Source organism: Ceratotherium simum, chromosome 6 (genome assembly GCF_057802395.1).
Source record: "Ceratotherium simum simum isolate JZ-2026a chromosome 6, ASM5780239v1, whole genome shotgun sequence".
NCBI lineage: Eukaryota > Metazoa > Chordata > Mammalia > Perissodactyla > Rhinocerotidae > Ceratotherium > Ceratotherium simum.
This window is the reverse complement of record NC_141905.1, coordinates 68257832-68273470: the sequence shown is the minus strand read 5'-3', so window position 1 is coordinate 68273470 and position 15639 is coordinate 68257832. Positions and strand designations below refer to the sequence as shown.

Here is a 15639-nt window from a genome sequence, read left to right as displayed (position 1 = left end):
TTAAAAATAATGTATCAATATTGGTTTATTAATTGTGATACATAGATCATACTAATGTAAGATGTTGACGATAGGTGTAACTGGCTGTGGATACATGGAAATTTTCTGTAATGTCACTGCATTTTTTTTTTGTAAATCTAAAACTATTCTAAAAAATCAAGTTTGTTTTTTAAAAAAATAACTACTAAAAAAAAAGCAGGCATCAAATTTGCATGGTCATTCCATCAGAGAAAATATACAAATGGCAAATAAGCATATGAAAAATTCTCAACATCATTAGTCATTAGGGAAATGCAAATTAAAACCACCTGCGATACCATTATAAATCCATTAGAAGAACTAAAATTTAAAAAGACAGGCAAAGCCAAGTGTTGACAAGGGTGTAGAACAAGCAAAACTCTCATACGTTGCTGGTGGCATTGCAACATATAAAAGCCATTTTGAAAAAGAGTTTACGGTTTTTTAAAATGTAAACATACCCCTAACATAAGACCCAGAAATCACATTCATTGGTATTTACATAATTGAAGTGAAAAGAGACTCATACTGAATTTTCATAGCAACTTTATTCACAATATCAAAAACTAGAAACAATCCAAATGTTCATCAACTGATGAATGGATAAGAAATCAGTGACATGTTCATACTGTAAATCTTTCTCAACAAGGAAAAGACACTGTAAATACATGGATGAATTTCAAAAGAATTTTGCTGAATATAAAAATCCAAGCACAAAAGATTAAATACTGTAAAATTCTATTGATATAAAATTCTAAAATATAGCAAAAGTTTAGTAACAGAAAATAGATGAGTGGTTGACAGGGGTTAGGATTCAGGGGTGTGGAATGAGTGTAAAAGGACATAAAGGGATTAATAAAAATTGTCAATATTATGATCATAGTGGGGATTACATAACTATCTATGTTTGTTAAATCTCATCAACTGTATACTCAAGATTGTTGTATTTTATTATGTGTGAATTATACCACAATAAATCTGACCTTAAAAACTGGACAAAAGAAATAAAACTTTACACAAAATATGTAAAAATAAATAAATAAAACTTCTAGAGAATAAAAACATGATGTCTGAGGTGAAAATCACACTATGAAAGACTAACAGCAGATTATACACTGCAAAAGAAAAGATTATTGAACTTGAAGACAACAACTAAAACTATCCACAATGAAACATAGAGAAAAATGAGATTATAGAAAGTGATCAGAGCTCACTGATGTTATGAGACAAATCAAACCTTCTAATATATGTTAGCTGGAGGCCCAAAGAAGATGGAGGGGGAGATATTTAAAGAAATCATGCCTTATAATTATGCAAATTTGATAACAGTATAAAATCACAGTTTCAGAAAGCTTAAGGAACCCCAAATACAAGAATCTTGAAGAAAACTCACTGAGGTGCATCAGTGTAAATAGTGTAAAACCAGTGAAGATAAATTTTAAAAGCATCCTCTAAAATTAAAATAAACAAACAAATAAATAAGAACAGAAGCAAAAATACAGTTCATAAGCCAGCAAAAGTGATATAATAGAATCACAAAAAATATTTAATTAATCCAAAAGAATGCAGAAAAAGTGGGAAAATGGAACAGAGAACAGATGAGACAAAAAGAAAACAAAGAGCAATATTATAGCAACTTAAGTGTATCAATGATCACATTAAATGTAAATAATCTAAATACCCCAATTAAATTCAGAGATTGTCAGGTTGTATTTAAAAATCAAGACTCAATTATACATATAGTGTGGAAGATTGTCCCTGAGCTAACATCTGTGCCAATTCTTCCTCTATTTTGTATGTGGGATGCTGCTGCAGCATGGCTTGGTGAGCGATGTGTAGGTCAGCACCTGGGATCTGAACCTGTGAACCCGGGGCACTGAAGCAGAGCACATGAACTTAACCACTACTCCACTGGGATGGCTCCCAAGACTCAATTGTATTTTGCTTACAAGGAGCTCACTTTAAATATAAACACACAAATAGCTTAAAACTAGATGGAAAAGAACATACCATGCTAAGACTAATTACAAGTAGCTATATCAATATCAGAAATTGAATGTTAGAGCAAAGAATATTACCAGGAATAAATAGGGTCATATAAAAATGATAAATGGATAATGTATCATGAAGGGATTTATACCAGGAAGTCAATGTTGGTGTAACACTTGAAAATTAATTATTGCAATTCACCATATTAATAAATTTACAATAAAATCCACATGGTTACTACAATAAATGCAAAAACAGAGCTTTTAACCAAATCACAGAAGTATTCAGTGATTAAAAACTATCAGCAAATTAGGAATAGAAGAGAATGTACTCAAACTAATGAAGGATATGAATGAAAAAAACTGTAGTTAACATCACATGAAATGGTGAACATTTGATAATTTTCCTCTAAAATTAAAATTATGGCGAACGTTTCCACTCTCACCACTTCTATTCAACATCATACTAGTGGATTTAATAAAATAATGCCAGAAAAGAAATAAAAGGCATCCAGATTGGAAAGGGAGAAGTAAAACTATCTTTATAGTGCATCATGCAGATTCTCTAAAATAAACAGATAAAATCTCCTAGAATACATATGTGAGTTTAGCAAGGTGACAAGATCAACATACAAAAATCTATCATATTTCTACATACTAGCAACAAATATCACGTTTTTGTGTTGAGATACTTTGAAATAAACATGATAAAAAGATGTCAAAGTGCTATGCACTGAAAACAACAATTACTTCAAGAAATTAGGGACCACTTAAATAAATGAAGATGGATAATGTGTTCGTGGATCAGAAAACTGAATATTAAGCTATCAATTTTTTCAAGTTGGTCTATAAATCCAATGAATTCTAATAAAAAAATGCCAGTAGGCTTTTTTTTTTTTCCTTTGAGATTTCCTCCTCAAAGATAGTGGGAAATCCAACCAGGGAGAGAATAGAATTTGGTTCTTACCCTGAGTTATCAAAGAAAGTTTTAAAGTATGGGTCACCATGTTTTTGCATAAGGGTTGAAAGCAATGATATTGTGAAGAATAATATAGATATAAGAGATGAAAGCAAACAGCAATTCAGAATTTGGTTAAACAGATGAGTTTGGGGGATAAACCCAAAACAGATGTCAACGGATATTAAGTATTCCAAGTCTTAGCAGACAATAAGTTAAGCCAAACTCTAGACATCTAACCACTATGATTTGAACCATATTTAATTTTAAGGTATGTCAGCCAGAAATTTCTTATTTAGAGAACTCTATCAAATTAGAGGTAATTGACTCCAGGAATAAAATGACGTTAAGCTGCAGCCTTGATAACTAATTGAGCTTACCTGACATAGCACAGTTGTCACTAGTTCAAATTCAAATATATTTTTCTTTATAATTTGAAGACAATTCCACACTTGCCATTCTCTTATGATGTTCAGAAATATCACCTTTGTGGGATAATTAATCAAATGACTATCTCTGTGTGAGAGAAAATGCATAAAGCCACTTCGAAGAGATATGATGTGAACTCTACTTATTGTGGTTCAGCATAGTTAATTTCCATTATTAGCTTAAAATTTACTATTTCATCAATAATTTTTTAAAAAATTTATATGTACCTACTAATATTTTTATAATATAAAATCCCATAATCCTAATGCTATCTTAGGAGCATAGGACTAGGTGAAGTGTTCATAGACATGATACCTAAAGTGCACCCCAAAAAGAAAAAAATAATAAATTGGACTTCATCAAAGTTAAAAGCTTTTGCATTGAAAAAGACCTTATTAAGAAGATGAAAAGACAAAGTATACACTGGGATAAATTATCTGCAAACCACATATCTAACAAAATCTTTATTCTAGAATATTATAAAGGAGTCTGTAAACCCAACAGTAAAAATTTAAAAAATCCAATTATAAATGGACAAAGGACCTGAACAGTCATTTTACCAAAGAGATGATATTAAAGAGACAATTTATGCATTATTGGAGTCCCAACAAAATAGAGGGAGAAGGAAGCAGAAAGTTTATTTAAAGAAATACTGTCTGAGAAATTCTTAAATTGGGGAGAGATTTGGACATCAAAGTTCATGAAACTCATTGGTCCCCAAATAAAGTCAAGTAAAAGAGATCTTCTCCAAGACACATTATAATAAAACTGTCTAACATCAAAGCCAAAGAGAGAATTTTAAAAGCAATAAGTGAAAAGACAAATCCTGACACACAGGAGAACCACCATAAGGCTATCAGCGGATTTCTCAGCACAAACCTTGCAGACCAAGAGAGTGTGGGATGGTATCTTCAAAGTGCTTTAAAAAATCTGCAACACAAGAATAATTTACTCAGCAAAGTTGTCCTTCGCAAATGAAAGTGAGATAAAGACTTTCCCAAACAAACAAAAGCTGAAGGAGTTTATCACCACTAGGTCCGCTTTACAAGAAATGCCATAGGTGGTTCTTCAAGTTGAAAAAAAGGACACTAGCAACATAATAACATATAAAAGTACAAAACTCACTGTAAAGGTGAAAATATAGTCAAACTCAGAATACTGTAATACTGTAACGGTGGTATATAAATCACTTTTAACTCTGGTATAAAAGTTAAAGGACAAAAGTATAAAAAGTAACTATAGCTACAATAATGTGTTAATGGATACACTATATATAAAAGATGTAAATTGTGACATCAATAACATAAAATGTACTAGGAGGAGAAGTTAAAGTGTAGAGTTTTTGTATGAGGTTGAAGTGAAGTTGTTATCAGTTTAAATTAGACTGTTAGATCTACATGATGTTTTACGTAAGCCTCATGGTAACCACAAATACAAAACCTGTAGCAGAATACAAGATAAAGACAAAGGAACCAGAGATTACCACTACAAAAAATCATCTAATCACAAAGGAAGATAGCAAGAGAGGAAGAAAGGAACAAAAAAACTACAAAGCAGTCAGAAAACAATTAATAAAATGGAAATAATAAATCCTTACCTATCAATAATTACTTTAAATATAAATAGATTAATTCTCAAATCAAAAAAGATGGAGTAGCTAAATGGATAAAAAAAAACAAGACCCATTTATATGCTACCTACAAAACAGTTGCTTTAGAGTTAAGGACACACATAGGGTGTGAAGGAATGGGAAAAGTTATTCCGTGCAAATGGTAACCAAAAGATAGCAGGAGTGGCTATATCTAAATCAGACAAAATAAACGTTAAGTCAAAAACTGTCAAAAGAGACAAGGAAGGTCACCACATAATGATAAAGGGGTCAATTCCTCAAGAATATATAAAATTGTAAATATATGTGCACCAACATAGTAGCACATAAATACATAAAGCAAATATTAACATAAATGAAGGGAGAAATAGTCAGCAATATAGTAATACTAGGAGACTTCAATACCCCACTTTCCACATGGGATAGATCATCCAGACAAAAAATCAATAAGGAAACAATAGCTTTGAACAAAACTACAGATGAAATGGATATAACAGACATGTACAGAACATTTTGTTCAACAACAATAGAGTACATATTCATTTCAAGCACACGTGAAACATTCTCCAGGATGGATCATATATTAACCCACAAAAAAAATCTTAACAAATTTAACAAGATGGACATTAACTGTCTTTTGTGACCACAATAGTATAAAACTATGAATCAATAACAGGAGGAAAAATGGAAAATTCATAAATATATGGAAATAAAAAACACACTTCTGAACAATCAAGGGTGAAAGAAGAAACCAAAAGGGAAATAAAAAAATATCTTGAGACAAATGAAAATGGAAACTCAACGTACTAAAATTTAAAGTATGCAGCAAAAGCAGTTCTAAGTGGGAAATTTAAAGTGACAAAACGCCTACATTAAGAAAAAAGAAAAATCTCAAATAAACAACCAAACTTCACACATCATGGAATTCAGAAAACAAGAACAAACCAAGCCTAAAGTTAGCAGAAGAAGGGAAATAATAAAGATGAGAACAGAAATAAATAAAACAGAGACTAGAAAAACAATAGAAAAGATCAATGGAAGTAAGAGTTGGCTTTTTGAAAAGATAAACAAAATTGCCAAATCTTTAGCTAGGCTAAGAAAGAAAGAGAGAGGATCCAAGTAAATAAAATTATAAATGAAAGAGGAGACATTACAAATGGGTCATGAGACTATTATGAACATTTATATGCCAATAAATTGGACAACCTAGAACAAATGGATAAATTCCTGGAAACATAAAACCTACCAACACTGACATGAAGAAAAAAGAAATCTAATCATACAAATAGTGAGTAAGGAGATTGAATCAGTAATCAAAACCTCCCCCTAAATAAAAGCTCAGGACCTCATGGCTTCAATGGTGAATCCTAACAAACATTTAAAGACAAGTCAAGCATTACCCTCATACCAAAGCCAGATATGGAAACTACAAGTAAAGGAAAAGACAGACCAGTATTCCTGATGAAGATACAAGTAAAAATCCTCAAAACAATACTAGCAAACCAAATTCAACAAAGGATCATATACCATGATCAAGTGGAACTTATTCCTGGGATGCAAGGATGGTTAACCATAAGCAAATCAATATGATGCACCACATTGCAGAATGAAGCATAAGAATCATATTATTATCTCAATAGACACAAAAAGTCATTTGACAAAATTCAACATCCTTTCATCATAAAAATGCTCAACAAATTAAGTTTAGAAAGAATGTACCTCAACATACTAAGATCCATATATGAAAAGCCCACAACTAACATCATACTGAATGGTGAAAAGCTGAAAGTGTTTCCTCTAAGATCAGGAACAAGGCAAGGATTTCTACTGTCACCACTTGTATTCAGTATGTAATACTGGAAATCCTAGCCAGAGCAATTAGACAAGAAAATGAAATAAATTGGTATCTAAATTGGAAAGGAAGAAGTAAAATTGTCTCTGTTTGCAGATGACATGATCTTAAATAGAAAACATTAAAGACTTCACCCACAAAAAAAAAAATGTTAGAACTAGTAAATGAATTCAGTAAAGTTACAGGATACAAAATCAACATACAGAAATCAGTTGTGTTTCTATACACTATCAATAAACTTTCTGAAAAAAGAATTAAGGAAACAATCACATTTACAATAACGTCAAGTAAATATACTGAGGAACAACTTTAACCAAGAAGGTGAAAGGTCTGTACACTGAAAACAATAAAACATTGATGAAAGAAATTGAAGACACACATAAAGGAAAAGATATTCCATGTTCATGGATTGGAAGAATTATTATTATTAAAATGTCCATTCTACACAAAGCTATCTAGAGATTCAATACAGTCTCTATAAAAATTTCAATGGCATTTTCCATAGAAATAGGAAAAACAATCCTAAAATTTGAATGGAATAACAAAAGAACTCGATTAGTCAAAGCAATCTTGAGAAAGAAGAACAAAACTGATATGTCACACGTCCTGATTTCAAACTATATTACAAAGCTAAAGTAATCAAAATAGTATGGTATTGGCATAGAAACAAGCTCATAGATGAATGGAACAGAGTAGAGAGCTCATGCATATGTGGTCAATTAATTTATGACAAAGGAGCCAAGAATGTACAATGTGGGAAGGATAGTCTTTTCAATAAATAATGTTGGGAAAACTGGATATCCACATTCAAAAGAATGAAACTGGACCCCTGTGTTGCAGCATATACAAAAATCAACTCAAAATGTATTAGAAACTTAAATGTAAGACCTGAAACTGTGAAACTCCTAGAAGAAAACAGGGGGTGTAGGTTTCTTGACATTGGTCTTAGCAATGAATTTTTGGATTTGACATCCAAACAAAAACAACAAAAGCAAAAATTAAGTGAGACCACATCAAACTAAAAATCTTCGCACAGCAAAAGAAATCACCAACAAAATGAAAAAGCAACCTATGGATTTAGAGAAAATATTTGCAAACCACATATCCAATAAGGTATTAATATCCAAAATATATAAGGAATTCATATAACTAAATAGCTGAAAATCAAATAATGCAATTAAAAAACGGGCCAAGGACCTGAATACACATTTCTCAAAAGAAGACATGCAAATAGCCAGCAGGTACATGAAAAGGTGCTCAACATCATTAATCATCAGGGAAATGCAAATCAGAACCACAATGAGCTATCATCTCACATCTGTTAGGACGGCTATTATTGAAATGACAAGAGATAACAAATGCTGGCAGGGATGGGGAGAAAAGAGAATACTAGTACACTGTTGGTGGGAATGTAAACTGGTACAACGACAATGGAAAACAGTGTGAAGTTTCCTCAAGAAATTAAAAATAGAACTACTCTATGATCCAGCAATACCACTTCTGGGAATATATCCAAGGAAATGAAATCAGGATCTCAAAGTGATCTGCACCCCAATGTTCATTGCAGCATTATCCACAATAGTCAAGATATGGAAACAATCCAAGTGTCCATCGATGGATGAAGGGATAAAGAAGAAGTAGAATATTATTCCACAAAATGGAATATTATCCACCATAATATAGAAAGAAATCCTGGCATTTGTGACAATATAGATGAATTTGGAGGACATTATGCTAAGTAAAATAAGCCAGCAAGAAAAAGACAAATACTATATCATCTCACTTATATGTGAAATCTTTAAAAAAGTCTAGGTCATAAAAGAAGAGAGCAGAATGGTGATTACAAGAGATTGGGGGTGGAGGAAATGGGGAGATCTTGTTCAAAGGGTACAAAGCTACAGTTATGTAGGATGAGTAAGTCTAGAGATTTAATATACAGGCATGATGACTATACTTAATAATACTGTATTAAACACTGGAAATATGCTGAGAGTCGATTTCAGGTACACTCACCATCCACACACAAAATGATATCTATGTGAGGAGATATGTTAATTAGCTTAACTGTGTTAATCATTTCACCATGTAGATGTATATCAAATTATCATGTTGTACAACTTACATACAATTTTTATTAAAAATATATAAATAAAAGAAATTTTTAGAAAGCAGAGATACAAATGGCAAATAAACGTGAAGATATAGTCAAAAACATTAACCATTAGAGAAATGCAAACTATAGCCACAATGATATATCACTGGATTTTTCACACATTGCTGTTAGGTGTATAAAATTATATAACTACTGTTGAAAATAGTTTAGCAATTTTATTTAAGACTGAACATTCACTTACTACATGACCCAGAAATTACACTCTTAGGCATTTATCCTAGATACAAACGCACAATCATACAAAAAAGTACATGATTGTTCATGCCATGCTATTTCCACACTAAAACATGTATGTGATTGTTTAAAGCAGCTTTATTTGTAATAACAAAACCTGTAAACAACATAAATGTCCTTCAAGAGGTGAATAGTTAAATAAATTCTAATGCAGTCATTCATTGCTTAACCATGAGGGTACATTCTGAGAAATGCACCATTAGGCGATTTTATCACTGGGCAAACATCAGAGAGTGTACTTACACAAACCTAGGTGGTATAGCCTACTACACATCTAGCCTATATGGTACTAATCTTATGGGACCAGCATCATATATGTGGTCCATTGTTGACAGAAATGTTATTATGCTGTGCATGACTATATATCTACACGATGGAATACTACACAGCAATAAAAAGAATTAACTAGTGATACACACAAACACCTGTATGGATCTCAAAAATATCATGCCTAGTGAAAAAAGTATATCTCAAAATGTTTCATAATGTATGATGTCATCTCTATAACATTCAGGAATGACAAATCTATAGAGGTAGAGAACAGATTAGTACTTGCCAGAAGACAGGGCAGGAGTGAAGGGACAGGCATGCTAATACATACCAGTAGCACAAGGAAGTTCCTTTGTGATGTTGGAGCAGTCTGTATTTTCATTGTAGTGGTGGTTACATGAATCTATTCATAGGATAACATTGCATAGAATTATGCACATACACAAATGCATCTAAAAAACAGTGAAAACTGGGTAAGATCTGTAGTTTAGTTAACACTATTATACCAATGTCAATTTCATGTTTTTTGATATTGTATTGCAGTTATATAAAATTTCACCATTGAGGAAATCTGGGAAGAACTCTCTGTACCATTTTTGCAAATTCCTGGTCTATAATTATTTAAAAATAAAAAGTTAAAAGGATACTCATTATAACATTAATTCATGTTTAAGATTTTTATAATATAAAATTTTACAACTCTAATGCAACTGATTTAATTTTTATATCCCTTTTATATCCCAGACAATGCACATATGTTTTATGTTGTTATACTTGATTATATAACAATTCAGTGCTTTTTTATCTTCTAATTGCAATATATTTTAAACATTTCTTCAAAGAGTAATTTGATATTTACGACTTTGATTTTAATGGAAACCTAATATGCAATTACAGTTATATAATAAAAATAAATTTGGCAAGTCATTAGACATGTTGATTTTGCAATTGATTGATACTTTGAAAAGTCACCTTAACTATATTTGCGTACATATTCTCTTTCTTTTTTAAAATTAGTAGATTTTATTTTTATAGCAGTTTCAGGTTTACAGGAAAATTGAGCAGAAATTACAGAGTTCCTGATATACCCTCTCCCCTCCCAGAGTTTCCCCTATTACTAACATCTTGCATTGGTTTGATACATTTGTCAAAATTAATGAACCAATTTTGATATACTATTATAAAATGATGTTAATACTTTATATTAGAGTTCACTCTTGGTGTTGTACATTTGTATGGATTTTGAAAAATGCATAATGTCATGTGTTGCCATTACACTATTGTACAGACTAGTTCACTGACCTAAATACCCACTGTGCTCAACGTATTCATCCCTCTCTCCCTTCTCCTGAACCCTGACAAACGCTGATCATTTTACTGTCTACAGTTTTGCCTTTTCCAAAATGTGATATAGTTGGAATCATACAGTATGCACTCTTCTCAGACTGGCTTCCTTCACTTAGCAATATGCATTTAAGTTTGCTTCATGTCTTTTTTGTGGCTTACTAAAACGTATCTTTTCATATGAATGTGTCACATTTTATTTATTCATTCACCTATTGAAGGTTACCTTGGTTGCTCCTAAGTAAGTTTTGACAGTTATAAATAAAGCTGCTATAAACATTAGTGTGCAGGGTTTTGTGCAGACATTAATTTTTAATCCATTTGGGTAAATGTCACTGAGTGTGATTGCTGGATCATATGATAAAACTATTTAGCTTTGTAAGAAATTGCCAGACTGTCTTCTAAACTGTCCATACCATTTTGCATTATGACCTGCAGTCAATGAGAATCCCCATTGTTCCATATCCCGGCCAAATTTGGTGTTGTCAGTGTTTGCATGTTAGCCCATTCTAATAGGTGTGTTATGGTATCTCGTTGTTTTAATATGACATGTGATGTTGAGCATATTTTCATATGCTTATTTGCCATCTGTTGAACCATCTTCTTTGGTGATGTGTCTGTTCAGATCTTATGTCCTTTTTTAATTGGGTTGTTTGATTTCTTATTGTAAGAGTTCTTTGTATATTTTGGATACAAGCCCTTTATTAGATCCATGTTTTGAAAATATTTTCTCTCAGTCTGTGGCTTGGCTTTTCATTCTCTTAACAGTATCTCTTGCAGAGCACAAGTTTTAAATTTTAATTAAGTCCAACTTATCAATTTTTTTCTTTCATAGATTATGCTTTGGTGTTGTGTTCTCTTTTTTTGTTTGTTTTGAGGGAGATTGGCCCTGAGCTAACATCTGTTGCCAATCTTTCTCCTTTTTTCCTTTTTTCTCCCCAAAGCCCCAGTAGATAGTTGTATGTCATAGTTGTACATCCTTCTAGTTGCTCTGTGTGGGATACCGCCTCAGCATGGCTTGATGAGTGGTGCATAGGTCCGCGCCCAGGATCTGAACCAGGAAACCCCAGGCTGCCGCCGATCACGGGAACTTAACCACTACGTCACTGGCTGGCCTCTCTTTTTCTTTTTAATTTAATCATTCCTTAGGAAACATTTCTAGGAATGATCCTGCTATACGAAAGTTTTAGAGCACTAAATAAGACATTAAATTGATAAGGATTCTTCCCATTGATTTCAGATTTTAATGAGTGTCACTTGAGGACAGAAGACATGTCTTATTTTCTCTATTTTTAAAAGGGTGGAACTGAGAGAAATAAAGTGAATTACACAAAAATTAAGGCATTCAGTGGCAAAGCCAGGTCTAGAACAAATATCTTCTTGTTCTTAAATTTTCACACTAACCCAGGGAAAATAAGTTGATCTTTTATTATTTGTTCATTTTATTTTGCTTAAAAAGTGATTATTGATTACTTTCTAATTATTATAGTATTTCTAAATTTGATTACACAATTTTTAAGGGGAGATATCAAGGGAGGAGAGAAGAGAAATTTAGTCAATATCTTTGAGAAATGTATTATATGACGATAAAACAATAAAAAATGAAAATAATGATGGATAGTATGTGTTAAGAACGTCCACTTAAAATAGGAACAATAGTAGTGTGAATTAATTTAATTCTTATACAACTTTTGAATAATTGACTGCAATAATCCCCAATTTTCAGATGAATAACTGAGTCTTAGAAAAGTCAAACAGCATATAAGATCAAGATATCACACAGTAATTTTCAGATTTGGAATTCAAAACAGAGTGCTCTTATTCTTAACGACCATATTCCTGTGTCTTCCCATTGATACAAAATAGAGCAAATAGCTAGTGGATACTCTGGGATTATCAGTAACAGTTTCTGAGTGGTAGGTTTTAATTTTTATTCTTTTTCCCAGACTAGGTGGATGACTTGGTTAAAGCCTTGAGACTAATATTTTCTTGAGCTTCTCCAATAAATCTGTGATTCTGTGGCATAGGTCAGTGGTTAAAATCCATATTTTTATTAAAGAAGATGGTGTCCTGTAGGCTTGAATGGTCTCAGTTTGTATCTCAAATACGTATGGAGATGGATGCCCAGCTATTTCAGCTGTGGATAAATATGTGATTCACTGTGTCTGATAATAAGCAATCATGATTTTTTTAATGCAAATCTCACCCCTTTTCCTTAATGAGAATGGTTTTGTTAATCTCATTGTTCTGACATGCCATCTATTACAGTGCTGGTTATTTAGGAAAGAGGTTTAAAAAAATAGTATTTTCTCTTCACTCACTTCCAGATGGCTTCATAATTGGTTATTATTTTTGCAGGTGTTTTAAGGAAAACCTCAGGATGCAAGCCAACAAAACATCAAATAAGGTAATAAAAGTAGGCTTTTTCATTGAGTATTCATTATGTTAGAACAAATATGTTTTATATCAACTGCAGGTATGGTAGACTATGAGTCAAGTACATTGTGATTTTGTAAACTACATGTCAATTATTTGGGATATAAATTGATCTTTTTTTCTTTTTGGGAGATGAGAGTCTTTGGAAATGAATCTAGTCATAGCCACAAATCAAATGTTCTTTTAATTTCATTTTCAGAAAAGTCATGTAATAACACTCTTTTGCATTTTTATATTGTTTCATGGTTTAGAAGTGTTTGACTACTATCCTGGGAAGAAAGCCAGGCAGTTACTATTATCCTGAGAACTCTGTTGAGGAAACTGAAGTTCAGAGGGGTAACGTGATTTATTATAATGTCATTCAGCTCTCCAATGGACAATGAATTCAGACTTCTGACTCCTAATCCAATCCTCTATACATTATTCCAGTACTATAGAGTCTCCTGGATACAGGATCCCTGATACACATGCAGATTAAAGATGTTTCCCCTCTTGAGAGGGCCGTTTCCAACACCCAAGTCTGTAGTAATACAAAAGATAGGTCTTGTATGGATCCTTTTTCATTTGACTCCAACATACTTTGTTTTCATGAAAGGAAGCAGGGTAAGTTTTCATTGGAAATTTGGAATTGGGCCATAGAGGTCATGAAATTCAACAACCTGTCCCAGCTAAAAATATTTCCTATACTCTTCCTGGAGGATGTGTTTCTTGCTTTTGACAGAAATTTTCTAAAGATGGGATGATATATTTGCATTTTTTGTAATTTCTGAGTTTAAGATATTTTCTTCCTAAAGTAAGTCAATATTCGTTTCCCTCCACTTTTTTTTGTGTGTGTGTGAAGAAGATTAGCCCTGAGCTAATATCTGTTGCCAATCTTCCTCTTTTTGCTTGAGAAGAGTTGGCCCTGAGCTAACATCTGTGCCAATATTCCTCTATTTTGTATGTGGGTTGCCGCCACAGCATGGCTTAATGAGTGGTGCATAGGTCCGAGCAGTGTGTAGGTCCGAGCCTGGGATCAGAACCTGCGATTTCAGTCGGTAATGGAATTTATTGTACTGAGATGGGACAAATCTCATGGTTAGTTAAAAACATAACAAATTGAGGTATTATATTTAGGAAAAATTATATAGCTCATTAGACTCTTATTGGGAAACAGACACAATAATAACACTACAGAATAATGTCACTCTTAGGGCCACAGAGCCCAGTGTGAGTCCAACAAAGTTTATCTGAGGAACCAACTCATATTGACCTGTTTGTGCCCCCACTAGGAACTCCTATCCCTGATGTAGATATTATAAAGATAAAAGCCATGAGAAACGTGACAAACCGTAATTAGGAGTGCTATGACCTGACATCCAGCTAGCTTCACTTTTGGGTAAAGTCTGGGGTGAACAGTGGGTATGTTGAATCAGTAGATGAAGATGAAATCATAAGGGCAAAGTTTCGGATTAGGAATAAAAGTTGTACTGAGCACATGGGTTGAGGATCCCCTAGGGTGCTGAAGATCTATTGAAACCTCTGCTGACTTGAGTACATGAATTACCTGCTTTAGGAATCTCTCTTGTCTCAATCTTTCAGCCTGATGCCGTTGCTGCGTGGAAGGAGATCCGTGAGGAAGCAGCCGTTTTAATGTGAGGATCTGTGGCCAAGATAGAAAAGATGGTAGAAAAGATGGCCAAGATGGGTAACTTATTTTAGGGTCACTCAGCGTTGCAAAACTATTCTTGAATTTGGATACTGATATGAAGCACCTGACTGTGCTGTAACTTTTTTCAGAATAGGTTTAGGACACCAATAATTATCCCCACTTGTGAAAACAGGATTTGGAATATATCCTTACTGATTTTTCTGTCTATAAGCAAAGTCAATGATTTATTGTAAAAATATGGAAAATATAGAAGGAAAAAAAAAAGAAAGTTTATGTGATACGCATATATATGTAACTAAAGAAAATGCTCAATAATCTTTTTTTCTGTAGACCCTTCCATTGTTTTTTCTATGCATATGCATGTGTGCTTTATCTAGAACCACATTTTATTACATTGATGTTCCCAAGTGTCTACTCTTTTGTAAACTGGTTTCTCATTTAACATTTCATGTATTTTTATGTTATTAAGTATTATTTCAGATCTCAATTTTTAAGTGCTGTGTATTATTTTACCATTTTCATGTACTGTAATTTATTTTGCCAATGCCCTATTGTTCCAGTGTTTTTCTCTGTTATAAGCATTCCATGTTCATAAATTTTTATTATATTTTTAATATTTCTTTAGGATAAATCCAAGTTAATAGAAATATTGAGACAAATGGCATAAGTTTTTTTTT

The 15639-nt window shown here is 32.5% G+C and overlaps 1 long non-coding RNA gene across 1 annotated transcript in view; it reads left to right on the top strand.

The window, feature by feature from the left end:
• The window catches only part of LOC147916891 (uncharacterized), a 44520-nt gene extending 29229 nt beyond the window's left edge, over positions 1–15291 (top strand). The window contains exons 2-3 of the long non-coding RNA XR_015552580.1: positions 13234–13282; positions 14893–15291. This is a non-coding gene — a long non-coding RNA (uncharacterized LOC147916891). The remainder of the gene's footprint in view (positions 1–13233; positions 13283–14892) is intronic.
• Positions 15292–15639: the final 348 nt, after the last annotated feature.